Consider the following 14441-nt stretch of genomic DNA (forward strand, 5'->3'; position numbering starts at 1 on the left):
TCCCCCAAAGGGAGGCCCGGACCGTCAGGCCGCAGGCTTGTCATCTGGCTTGGGGGCCGGACGTCTGGTACTCCATGCCTGCTTCCGGGGCTTGACCGATTTCTTAGGGCCAGCCTGTCGAGGAAACGACTGTGGTTCGGGCCTGCCCTGGGCCCTAGATGACCGAAAGGACGATGGTCCCGAACCAGAAGGAGCAGCGGCCGACGGGAGACAAGCAGATTTGGCTGCCGCCAGCGTGGCCACAATCTTATCCAGATCCGGACCGAAGAGAACTTCTCCGGTAAACGGCAACGCTTCCAGACCTTTCTTGGAATCTGCGTCCGCCTTCCAGGATCGCAGCCACAAGGTGCGACGAGCAGCTACCGCTGCTGAAGAAATTCTAGACACCAGAGTACTAATGTCTAGAGCCGCCTCGTTGATGTAGGTGGCCGAATCACGGAGATTGCCAATCAACTCCGCCTGTTCGGCCGGACAGTCGGAATCAAAAGAAGCCTCTAATGAATCCGCCCAGCGCTCCATCGCTCTGGCAACCCAGCAAATGGCCATAGCCGGCCGTGCTGCCCCCCCTGCAAGGGAATAAGCGGACTTCAGGCAGATTTCTACCTTGCGGTCCGTAGCATCCTTAAGGGAGGACATGGATGGCATCGGCAATGTGGCACTACGGACAAGACGGGTCACGTGAGAATCCACCTGTGGAGGGGATTCCCACTTAGCAAAATAATTATCCGCGAACGGATAAGCCACCGCCAGGCGTCTCTGCGGCTGGTATCTTTTGCCAGGTTGTTTCCACGCCTCCTCTAAATGGTCCACCAACTGACCCGAAAGAGGAAAGACTGTGGCATCGCCCTTCACATCTTTGAAAAAGGCATACTTAGATTTAGCCGCTGGGGGAACTTCGTCCTCAATCACCAAGGCTGTGCGGACCGCCCGAATAAGTCCAGGAATATATACTTTGGACTTAGCATCAGCGTCCTTAGTATGGAGAGGTTCCTGATCGTAAGGATCCAGAATCTCCCCATCATCAGACGTCCCTTCGTCATCCTCATAAGGAGCGGACAGAGACGCCACCGGCCTTTTATGAGGCCGCATCACAGACTCCCCTTGCAACACATCCGACAAGTGCTGTACAGAACTCGTCAGGGAGTTAACCCACGCTGGCTCCTGAGAACCCGGGAGCGGGGAAATAGGGAGACTGTGGGGTACCACCAATTGTCGTGGGAACCCCTGCATGGGTGACGACACCACAGACTGCTGGGACAAACCCATCGGAGTAAACGCGGGCTGCGGAGCTAACTGGCCCACTAAAGCTGTTAACGCCTGAGCGAAACAAGCCCAGGGCGGCTCCTGTACCGGTGCTGTAACCGTAAGAGGCCGCGCCATGGACAAACACTGCCGGCAAAGGCCCTCCGCGCTACCCTCCCCCTCCGCTAACGGTACTTTGCACGTGGTACACTGTAGCCGGAGGGGAAAATCACTTTCAGACATGATGGGACCACGTATGTGACCTCTCTCACCAATTAAGTAATAAATAGGCGAGAGACCACCCTGCAGCACCACACCGCAAGGGCTTTAGCAGAAGAACAGGGACAGTAATAAAGCTGACAGTTTAGTAGAAGAAAAGTTACAGGCAGCGCTAGCACAGTCACATACAATGCAGAGAAATAACAATTCCTGCACTAACAGCGCTGATCACTCAACTACACAGACACAGGGCCTGGTAGGACACAGCGCTGCATACACAGACCTGAGCCACAGCGGAGGAGAGGTATGCGGGGGGACCCAGACCACGATGCTTCCGTCCAGCGCTTCCAGCAGCGTTCACCATGCGTTCTGGAGAAGATGGCCGCCGAGGAGCAGAGAGGAGGCTGGCCTGGGGGAGGAGCGCTGCCACAGGACCAGTCGGCAGCATGCAGAGAGGGCTGTGTGCAGCGGGGGAGGCGCCGGCTGTGAGACAGGGAAGGCGCGCTCCCCTGGCATGCATTTAACCCCTGGGACGCCGCAGCGCTACCGCTCTGCTGCGGTCCGCTGTCCCAGGGGGTAGTGGAAAGCGCAGGTTGGTCGCCTGGCTCCACGCTGCAGCCTGTCCCCAGGGAGCCCCCTGCCTGGGGACTTAGGACCATGTGACCAGCGGGGACCCACCGCGGGACCCCGCTGCTTACCTTTGTCCCCCTTGGATCCGGCCATGGTCCGGAACATCTGGGGTCACCGCTAGCTGTGACCCCAGATGCTCACCAGCATCCCCGGATCGGTACCGGCGTTCTGGTACCGGCGGGGGTGTAGGGAAGACAGCATGGACGTCAGGACTGACTGTCCATGCTGTACATCCAGATGTGCAGCCACAGCTGCACTGAAGGGGCTCTTCTAGCCCCCCACTCCGACAGGTGCACCCGACGCCGGCCGGGCACCAAACTAAACTGAGGTGCCTTGGCTCGGGGGCGGGGTATAGGAGGGGGACCCTAGTGCATCCTGGGAGGCTGAAAAGCTTAACTCTATGGTGCCCAGCGACTGACGTCACACCTATACCCCAAGGTATCCTGTGGATACCCTATGGACCCTGAAGTAGAAAGTGACACAATTTACTGGCAGAATATTTCATTTGTTTCACTGCATCTTGCTGTGATACGTACTAATGTGCCGCTGGTGTTTAACATCACTTACCTGTATGGTGAGGTCCAGAGGCGTTTCCCTCCTCTAAAAAGTTCACTGCTTTGGTAGCCCAACGATTCCAGCGATGGATTACTGACTAATGCGCATGCATGATGGCCGTTTGCGCAAAGGGGCATATTCAAACGAGCATACATTTTTTTTACTGCGTAGAGAGAAATTTTTGTGCGAGTTTTTCCTAATCAATAAGCAGTGAGAATTTTAATGCTCCTTTTCTTTTCTCACGCCTTCAGAGCAGGTGCAAATGTGGGAAAAATCATTATTTTAAAAGGTAAAAATGTTGGGACTTGGGGCCTGATTCAGCTTTGGAAATAGTGAGATTTAGCACTTAACTGATCTTGGTGAAACCATGCTGCACTGCAGGTGGGGCAGATTTAAAATGTGCAGAGATTTAGATTTAGTAGGACGTGTTTCCAAACTGACATCTAAATTGTAGGGTAATAATAAAGCTGTGCAGTATTTGTGGGCTACATAAAAAGCAGCCAGTATTTACCCTGCATGCAATTTTTTTTTTATGTATTTACCCCCCTTGCATTGCAACATGGTTTGTCCAGGTACACAGTAAAGTGCTAATTCTCACTCTGTTCCCAAAGCCAAATCAGGCCCTTGGTACAGAACCCCTGGGACAACCCTCCTCTTGCTAATGATCAACTAGAAGTTTTCAATTTGCTTAATTGGGTTAACAATTTCATGCCACTCATTATTGTGGTGAAATTCTGCAAAGTACAGAATAATGGGATAGAAGAGGTGAGACAGGTATATGGAGGTGTGCATGGGCACCGAGAGGAGGGGGGGGGGGGGGAGTGGGTACAGTTCACCTGGGCCCTGGCTTGCTAGAGGGGTCCGGCGGGGCCCGGGTCCAGCGTTGCCCCCCCCCCGCCATCACAGCAGCTCAGCATGAAGCTTATGCTGGGCTGCAGTGCGAGCCTCCCATGGCTGTGGATCACACTGATCGCGCCGACACCTCCCCCCACCCCGCTTAGCTCCGGGCTGGGGGGTTACAGCGCTGCACAAGTGATTTTTTTTTTTCAAGGGGCCGTGGCCAGGCCACACTCCCTCCTTTACCTGGGCCTGGTGGGCTCTCTACGGCCCTGGCGATGTGGGATGGATGGGACAGGAGTTTTTAAACATTGCAAGTGGGAGTTACTGGTTTTTCTATATTTACATTTTTTTTTTTAAATGTAAGTGGCTACAAATGACTAAAACAATCAAAAATCAACTTACCTGTATTGTTATGCATGACAAATTTAACTACAGCATTATTATAAGAAAAAATATAAGCTATGATTTTTTCACTGCTATTAAAAATGCCCATATCTACCATACAAAATTACAAATCAACTTAAAAAGTACTAAATATTTTTCTTGGGGATAGTAACAGAATGTTATCCAATATTTGTTTGATTTTTTGTTTTAGGGTGCCATTTTCTTTCTATTTTTCTTGCGGGTTGTCACTTTCTCTAAATAATGCAGCTACTGTACCTTGCAAGTTCTGTTTAGAAAAAAACCACACATAAAACATTTCTGGTATGAAAGAATTATTGATCACTCAGGCCAGGGGAGTTTTAAGAAAGGAGGCCCATGTGCAGACTCAGTGCGGACCCCACTCCTCTCTTCGGCGGTGCTGCAGCGGCCGCGGGTGCAGTATATTATGGCTAAGTGCCAAAATCTACTGCGCATGCCCGAGTCTCCGGGAAAATGGTGCCCACGCCGTTTTCCCAGGGACAGCAGTACTGCGCATGCGCGAGTCACCGGGGAGATGGCCGCCACCTTTTTCCCAGTGAGTTTTGCTGCTCTGCAGCGCTGGCCCGGCACTGGACAGGTAAGTATAAAGACTATAATGGGTGCAGGGTGTGCGGTGTGGGCCCCCCTGCACCCATTATAGATATGCCCCTGACTCAGGCAATATAAAAGAAGTTACAAAATCTATAAACAGCTGCCAGGGCTATTATCAGAAATTGTGAGGGAAGAGACTGACAAAATAGGCAGGTGCCCCCCTAGTGACGTCTGCCGGCATTTTGGTGTCACCCTTGAAGGGGGTGACACCAAAATGCCGTCTCCTCTGCAGGAGCCGAGTGCTGCAGTGTGACATTCTCCTGCAGCACCCGGCTCTTGTCATAGAAGAGGAGCCGACAGTGCTTACAGCCCAGTCTCTGGGGGACTGCCCCCAGAGTTAAGTAATCGAGATCCCAGGTGACGCCATGCCCCTTTATTTTAGACCTCTCCACCTTTCGGGTGCACTTCTGGCACGCAGGGATGACCCGGTGACGCCTCTGCCCTGCCCCCTGCGTTTCTGCAACTCCAGCCCCGCAGTGCCTCTCCAGCTCAGCAGCCCCTACTGTCTCCCCAGCCCCCTGCAGCCCACAGACACTTACTTTCTCCTGTTTCTACTTGCTACTCCTCTTTGCGCTGCGGCCAGCTCCTCTGTCAGTGGTGTGGCAGCAAGTGCCTCCCCGGACAGACCCCACAGTAATGGATAGATTAGATCCATCTATAACCTCTGTCTACACCACTGCAGTGATCAGCAGGGAGCAGGCAGTGGTTATAGATGGATCACTGTGTGCCCCCTGACAGCTGCCGCATGGAGGCCAATGCTTCGATGGCCTCTGGGAGTTCCGTCACTGTGCAGCTCTCCAGGTATCAGCGGTAGGAGCCAGGGGCAGGTCTGGGCTCAGGACTCCAGTCCCAGCAGTCCCTCCATGATGGTGGCCCTGACAGCTATAGTACATATACTATTTGCTGCATTTTCTAGGACTGTATATTTTGGCTAGAGATGAGGTTTGTCATAAATCCACTTTGTTGTTCCTTTTTCCATCCTTTATGATTTTGTATGAACTTTTCTCTGACAAAAGACCATGACATTTCTGGTCAGCCCCGTTTACCCTTTAGTCACAAACATTGAAAGTGTACTGCAATGCAGGACCTGAAAGGTTAAGGTGTTAGGCTAATGGCCTACAGGACAAGGTTTCACAGTGCAAAAGCCCTTTGCAGATTATGCATCATAGCAGCTGTCCCATCAAAAGTAGATGTTAATAGTATTTCAGTTTCATTTAATAAAATGTTAATGACAATGAAGTCACTTTATATATAGTAGGTTTTTTATTATTCATACATGTTTACAATTTTAATGCATACTGTACAGTTTAAAGAAAAAAAAATCACTAATATAAGGCTTCATAAACACACAGAAGTCCTTTGGTACACATTCAGAAACAAGTTAACACACAAAACAAGTTAGTTTACAAAACTAAAAGCTGCAGCAAGCAGTAAGACACACTCTTGGCCTCATTCAGAGCTACAGTAGACACTAGTTCACTTGAGCCACACGAAAATGCAACCAGCAGACAGTTTTACACACTGCATATATGCACATCTTGAGTCCATATTTTGAGTTGCAGATACCTGCAGCTTGGAGCCCCTTGATCTTAGAGGTGTGTGTCTGGGGCATTCACATGTAAGTTGCTTAGGGGAAGGCTTGTATACACAAGTGAACCCCTCAGATATGCCTTCACTTTTCACTTAGACATATCTGTAAGAAACATCTTTTAGGAAGCATACAGTATCTTTCCATGTCCCATAGGTTTGGCGCAAGTGTGTGAGTTCTTGATGATGACGGGCACAATTTTGTGCCAAACACATATATGCTGTACCATAGAATAGTGGTTCTCATCTAAAATCCTCAAGTATCTCCCAGGTCATGTTTTCTGTATTTCTTTAATCATGCAGAGGTGAGTTGATGCATATTGCATACAATTATCCTACCTGTTTCCATAGACAAAAGTCCTATAAACATGGCCTTTTAGGGTTATTTAAAGAATGAAATTGAGTACCATTGCAGGTAAAAGCCACCATGGTATATTCAACTCTTTTGGCCTGATTTAGGGCAGGATGCGATGCATCCCCACATAGTTTAAATGCATGCCAGTGTCAGTTACGCCAGAATGCATGAACAAAATCACAAAGGAGAGCTCTCTCTGTAAGATCGGTCCTTTGCGAATGAGGGACTTCCGAGTCTATGACCCAAAAGTCCCCCTGTTGTCATTCTGCGCATGCACAGAATGACACATTCGCCGCGGCGGGTGCTGGGAGGGATTTTATTGGAAGTCCACCAATTGGACGAAACGCATTGGAGACTCCTGGTTCCACCTTCCATGAACTTACCATATTTACTAACAGATAAGGCTCCGTTCTTTTATCACCTCTCCATTTTTTATATACTATTTATGCCAACTGCTTTTAACATCTACTGGCGGCAATTCCTATGTATTTTATATGTTTTATGTTGTGTGTATATTGCCCTACCTGTTAATAGGGTATATCCATGTTAATAATTAAATTCTTATTGTTAATATATCTTCCTAATTTTTGCATCAATTTATTTATATGTATATATTTTTATACACATATTTATCTTTATATTTTACAATATTGCACTTTATTTTGCACACGTTTACACGGTCTGCACTATGTATTGCATTTTTGCACAAATACCCAGGTTTTAAGATTGTGTTCTCATATTAATAACTATATTTATTGTCCTTTTTATGTTTTGCAAGATTGCACTTTATATATATATTTATTTAAATTAGCGTCACATGCTGGCTATGCCCACTCTAGCAAACTTCAGAATGGGGTGGGGGAGGGGGTGCTATAATGTAGGCATACTCCTGTCACCATGGCTTCATGCTACACCTCTGCTTGTGACCACTGACCACAAGGCCACAACCTCTTTCGCATGTGCACGGCTAAGGTGCGCAGGGATTACCAAAGTGCTGCACTCTAACCACCCATAGTGATGCCACTGTGCTTTCCGGAAATGTAACATAATTAGACATGGACGTGTACTCAGATAAGTCTCTAATACTGTATCTCTCGCAGGTACTGGTTGGCTGATGCAAAGATACAGTATGGGATGATGATAATCAGCAGAGCTGCCATCAGAAATTCTGGGGCCTGGTACGAACAAAATAGGCAGACGCTACTGATTGGCTCTCGGAATGATAGCCAATCACAACTCGCGGAACAGTAGCCAATCAGGAGTGGCTGCTCCTGATTGGCTGATCAGAAGCTGCTGCTCCTGATTGTTTGCCGTTCCACGAGCCGTGATTAATCACAGCTCGTTGCCGGCTCCAGTTCATAATTGAAATGCCCCAGCGATGAGGCTTTTTTATCTGCCTGCTGCCGTCCGGTGCATTCCTCGCTGATGTCAGCTGGGCCCCCTTTCTCTCCGGACCCGGTACAGGAGTTCCGGCAGTCCTCCCTGATGGCAGCTCTGATAATCAGTACAACCTAACAGCTTCTGATTGCCTGTTGAATACTGACCTCCCCAGTTCATAGTACTGTACTCATTATCACTGCAGCAATATTATATTAAGTCAGGTACATGTATTTGTATAATTAATTTCATTTAGACTACTGTAAGAAGATTTCTACTTAATTTTCAAATGAGTTAACAGCGGATGTGAAGGTGTTTGAGTTTCACTTTATTTTATAGTGAAAAATTAGACTTTTGCATTAATCAGTTACTGAGCTGCTACCCAGGGGCATATTAAGAGAGGAGGGGGTCCATGTGCAGTCGCCATCCGGGGCCCACTCCTCTATGCCTGGTGGCAGGCAGTGCACTGAGCGCAGCAGACTCTGGGCACTAGAGTAGACTCTTGGTTGAAGTATACCTGGCTCAAATACTACTATGCTTTTGAAAAATATTGTCAATCTGTATATATAAATCTGTCTATCAGAAGAAAAGATGGGCATTTTGGTAGACAAAGCTTTAAGTACCCAAAAGCCACAGCTTGGAAGAATGTTTAATATTTGATGTTGCAACAGCTCATAATTATTCACACATTAAGTCCTCAGTTAAATTAAATAATTATTTTAAATAAAGATGTGCAGGTTTGGGTTCTTGGAATCCGAACACACTCACACTCAAGGGTTACTAGTCAAACTGAGTTGGGGCTTAGGACTTCCCGCCTTGTTCGGATCTTAAAACGAGGCAAAAACACAATTTTCCCCGGCATTGGATCTCGTGCGTTCTGGATTGCATATTAAAGTCCCTCCCTCGTGCTCTAGCGCCATCTCACACTGGAGACAGGAAGGAGAGGGTGTGCAGTGGCAAACGCAGGATTTTTAGAGGGGGGGTTCCAAATGCTTGATTTTAGAGTGAGTGTGGCCAGTCCATGAATACTTAGCACTTAACCATCTTTAATATGTGTCATACAAAATGTAATGTGCATCATAATTCCAGCATATCCAAGACCAGTGATCACAGTAAGCCATTAGATGTGGCAGTAGGGCCATCCTGCCTGAGCTAAATGTTTTTATTTCAGATGTGGGCACCTTTCCAGACCATTGGAGCAAGTCCGGGAGCCTGGGGGAGCAGCAGAAGAACCTAGCACTACCCTGGGCATATATGTACATATTGGTCTTCTTATGCACTGAATAGTGTATTATACTGTATTAATAATATACCCTATTGATGGTCTATAGCATTGCACCCATAACAGTGCATGTTTTTCAGATATCCTAGTTGGTACACAGGTGTATTTAATACTGGCTGACACATATTAAAAGATCAACAGGGGGTGCTATTTATTTCATTTGTGATTCTGAGAAGAACATGCAGTAAAATTCTATTATTTTACAATTTCTACTGTGGTTATGGGCTGGGGAGGGGGGTATCCAGGCAACCGGAACCCCCCCCTGCGTTTGCCTATGGTGTGGGTAGTAAAGGGGCATTAAGTTTGTGGTACTAAATAAAAAAACGATTAGGAGCACTGAAAGCACTGTGTACTGTGGGCTGGCTGCAGCACTCTGTGAGGCACAAATATAAAACACCATAGTAGTGAACTACAGCACTGAGTTGTTGCTTTTTATTCCTGAAAAAAGCCTACTGGGGCACTTTTTTCCCTAAAAAAAAAAAAAAAGATTAGGAGCAATGTGTTTGATGGGCACTGTGTGCTGCTGTAGCATTGTGAGGCACAACAAATGCCATAGGAGTGGACTGCAGCACTGTGTTGTTTAAAAAGCCTACATTTTTTTAATTAAAAAAAACAAAAACTATTATAAAGTCATCACTACTATTAGGGTGCCACCCGGCTTATACTTGGGGCATTGTGAGGCAGTTTATTGTGTGTTAAAAAAAATGTAATAATATAAAACGTGTTCAAAAATATAATATTATTAGGGTGCAATGAGGCAGTTTGTTATGTGTTCAGGACCTTCAGACACTGTTAAAAACTTTTAATAATATAAAATGTGTGTGCTAAAAAAAATAAAGTCATTAGGGTGTCACTATTACTAGGGGCACTGTAAGGCACTGTTATCAAAAATTAAATTGTTAAACAAAACTTGTGTGCTAAAAAAATATAATATCATTAGGGTGCCACCATTGTACTAGGAACACTATGAGTCGATATGAATCAGTCAATAGAAGAGCAGGAACAGCAACCCAGTATTAGTGCTGTGGCTGCTGCCAGCAGTCATGGTAGTAATTCAACATCTACTAAAGGGGTCCAGGGGAAATAAAGTTTAAGAAAGGACACCTGAATTCTAAACAGTATTTCACAATGTTAAAGAAAACATAATCTCTAATAAGAAAGGGAAAAAGTACTGGCGAAATCCATAAAATTGCTAACATTCCATACACCACACACAGTGGCAAGAAAAGACTCAGGCCATGGCCTTCCTTTGCAAGTCAGTGGCAAACGCAGGATTTCCAGAGGGGGGTTTCCAAATGCTTAATTTTAGAGCGAGTGTGGCCTGTCAATGAAGAGGGCAGAATTAGTACTTAACCAGCTTTAATAAGCATCATACAAAGTGTATTGTGTGTAATAATTCCAACATATACAGGACCAGTGATCACAGTAAGCCATTAGATGCATCAGTAGGGCCATCCTGCCTGAGCTGAATGTATTTATTTTAGATATGGGTACCATTCCAGACTATTGGAGCAAGTCCGGGAGCCTGGAGGAGCAGCAGAAGAACCTAGCACTTAACTGGACATACTGTATATGTACATATTGGGCTCTATAGCAGTGCATCTCTAACAGTGCATGTTTTCCAGATCTTCTAGTTGGTGCACAGGTTATTTATTACTGGCTGATACATGTTAAAAGATCCACAGGTGGTGCTAATTATTTCATTTGTGATACTGAGAAGAACATACAGCACTAGTAACAATCTATTATATTACTATTTCTATTGTGGTCATGGTGTGGGCTTGAGAGGGGGGTTTCCAGGCAGTTGGAAACCCCCCCTGCGTTTGCTTATGCAAGTGGTGGTCCTGCTAATGATGTTTCATGCACTAGAATGCCTATTGCAGAAGCCGGGGCCAAATATAGCAAGGCAAATTCTAAACCCTCACATGCAACACCTTCTCACTCTAAGGGTTATATTTACTAAAGTGCAAGTTTTTAGAAATGGAGATGTTGCCCATAGCAACCAATCAAATTCTAGCTATTACAAATGCATGCAACAAATATCTCTGAATCTCTATTACCATATAGTTTTCAAGTATTGTAGCAGGTACAATTTATTGTGCTGGGTGATATCTAGGGGATACTCCCCTTTCTGTTTTTCATGATAAAAAAAGGCCATTGTCATGACTGGGCAAAAGACCAATAAGCTACATCTTTTGTGTGTAATTATTTTTACTCAAATCCGGACAACATTTGTCAAACCATATGTACCATTTGGGAAGCCAAGTAGTAGAGATAGGTAAATTAACCATCTAAGAACCTCCTCCCTCTTACGTCATTTGCAGCAAGTTCATGCAAAGGTTTAGGAAAAAGATGCAAAATCTGAATAAACAAAAACAGAACAACAAGTCCAGCATCAGCTAGCTCCAAGCTCTCAGCTAGATCCCAGCTTACACAATATCCACCGCCAACACCTTAATCATCAATCTCCTCATTAAGAGGTAGTCCTCCTGCATCCTATTTGTGAAGGCTAACTGAGTCCTCCCCTATCCAGGATTCCCCAGAAGCATCATTACGTGCTAGGGCTGCTTATGCTGGGAGTGAATCTTCATTCCAGAAGGAGACCAAGAAGACTAGTTTCAAAGAACAATTGACTATGAAACAAACTTTAGAAAGAGGAAGCAAGTATGAAAGCTGCCATCCAGTTGCATAGCAGATCACTGAAGCCATGATGGATATTCTAGCATTAGATCTGCGTAAAATGTCTACCATCGATGCATGTGGTTTTAGACAGTTCATCGAGGTCCTGTGCCTCCGGCTACCAAATTCGATTCCATTTTACAAGAACAGTAATTCCTCGCCTGTACTGGGACGTTAAAAGAATACTAGTTCTGTATTTTTGGCGTGCATTGGAGATGGTTTATTTTGCAAAGATGAACATTTTTATTGTTTATTGCTCTAACACAGTGGTTCTCAAACTCGTTCCTGAGGATCCCACACAGGTCACGTTTTACAGGTCACCCAGCAGGCGCACAGGTGTATTCATTACTCACTGACACATCGAGGAGATCTGGAAAACATGCACTGTTTGGGGTCCTGAGGACAGAGTTTGAGAACCTGTGCTCTAACATATACTGTAACTAATTTGCAACAGTCTTAACCAGAAATAATGTGGAGCCTCACAAAATATAAAATAAATGATCAGAATTATGGAGCAGATATAGTATTATTTAGTAATATGAACAAGAAGATACAAGGCACGTCTCAATTAAATTTTTTTTACTCAATCGATCATTCGTTTTTACCTTAAATACAAAGATAACCTGCGTTCCAATCCAAGGAAGGTGCTACTCAATATAAATGTGATCCCCATCACATACAGTAAATATAAACCAAAATACAGTAATCAAGCGCTTCTTCACTGGGGTGTTTTTATAACAGCACTGAAACCACAAAATTTGTCGATGTATATTTATACAGTCTTTCAGCTGATGAATCCTTCTTCTATAGAAAAACTTTACTACATCCAAATGATCCTCAAAAGAAAAGGAAAAAACAATCTTGTACATAGATATAAAAATGCAAATATAAATTGTAGTACTCTTACTCACATCAGGAGTTAAATACTTTGTGGCTCTTGATTCTCTCCTATGGTGAAGTTTAAATCTTGTAAGTTCCAATCATGTCATAAATGCCTCAGAGAAAACCATAAAGGAAACATCTCATAGTGTAAACCTTAAGGCTCACACACAGTAAATTTTTATGAGCAATATGTACGATAATGATATTGCGCAACGATATATCGTTCAGTGTGTATGCAGTGAATGACCGGACTGCTGTGGGTCGTTATCGATGTCTTTTGTCGTCCGTACATGCAGGTAAATCTGACGATATCATCAAGAATTTCCTGTTCCGAGATGTGAGAGGATGACTGTCCCAGGGGCTTCTTTAAAGAGGAAGGGCCCGTGTGCATCCCCCGTCAAGGGCCCCCTCCTCTCACCCTGGCGGCCGGCAGCCGACTGACATGGCTGGCCGGCCACCACAGAAGCAGTAAACTCTGGGCACTTGAGTGTGCCCAGAGTCTACTGCGTATGCACAGATCGCTGGGGAAATGGTGCGACCGCCATTTTCATGAAGATTTCTTCACAGCGCATGCGCAAAACGCAGGAAAAATGGCTGCGACAACCAATTTCCAGCATTTTGAGCAGCGCTGAGAGACCTGACGTGGGACCTTGGTGAGGTAAGTTTTAGATAACATGGGTGCAGGATGTGCGTTGTGGGCCCCCCTGTACCCAGGGGCCCATGTGCTCCACACACCCTGCACCCATTATAAATACGCCACTGGTTTGTCCTGCACTACAGAAAGTTAAAGGGAAAGCTTTCACCAGTATTGATCATACAGCACATCATCTAGGGTGTATTTATTATGAACATGAAAACTTTAGTGGCTGTGCACCAGATAAGGCCTTTAAAGAAAGGCACATGACTCAAGCATATATAGGAGAATGCATAGCCCAGGTACAAATCACCTCACCAGTTGAACTTGGCAGTCCCCCTTAAGGTCCTTAGTGGCAGCAGTCTTTTCCCAGTCACTCTGATGCGCTCCGTCCAAAAGTCTTTCTCAAAGTGTGGCTGGTTAGTTCACTAGCAGAGTTAGGGGAATATCAGGCATAGACAAAGTTTATTTTCTTCTCCCACTCTCTCTCTTTAAGGATGTAGGCCCTGATTCAGAGCCACTCGCTATTTGCGGTCATTCGTTCTAAAACAAGGGGTGGCTATTCAAATGAACCGTTCGCTAATTGCGGTCTGTTCACGCCTCTAAGTCTGAATGAGCGAGCCAAACTTGCGGTTGTAATTTTGAAAAATACGCCCCCTGGCCGCTCGCACCATACGTCATGTCCGCTATTTATTAGATTAATCGAGTACATCGAACAGCGTATGAACTGCTCGCTATTCTTGTGGCTGGTTTTTTCAACCGCTATTTTGCGAGCAGTTCTGAGTAAAAAAAAACAAGTGACGTGGTCAATGACGCTGCTGTATTAATTATGCACTCCCTTAAAACGCCCATTTTGACCTTTAAACACGCCTGCGTTCGAATTCCACACCCCCGTTTTCAAGCACCTTCCCCTGTTACCACCCACATACGCCTCCTTCTGTCACTGAAAATAGCAGGCATTCGCTATATAGCGAACAAACGATTTTCGGCCGCACTGACTGGTTCGCGCATGCGTATTAAAATCCGTACGCATGCGCAGATGTGCGAACATCGGTCAGAACGAACGAGCGGCCGCTTACGAGCGGCTCTGAATCAGGGCCGTAATTCCTCTCAACAAACAGGGCATTACTGATAAAGCTGTTGAA

The sequence above is a fragment of the Taudactylus pleione genome, unplaced genomic scaffold (genome assembly GCF_031769625.1).
Source record: "Taudactylus pleione unplaced genomic scaffold, aTauple2 ptg000372l, whole genome shotgun sequence".
Lineage (NCBI taxonomy): Eukaryota > Metazoa > Chordata > Amphibia > Anura > Myobatrachidae > Taudactylus > Taudactylus pleione.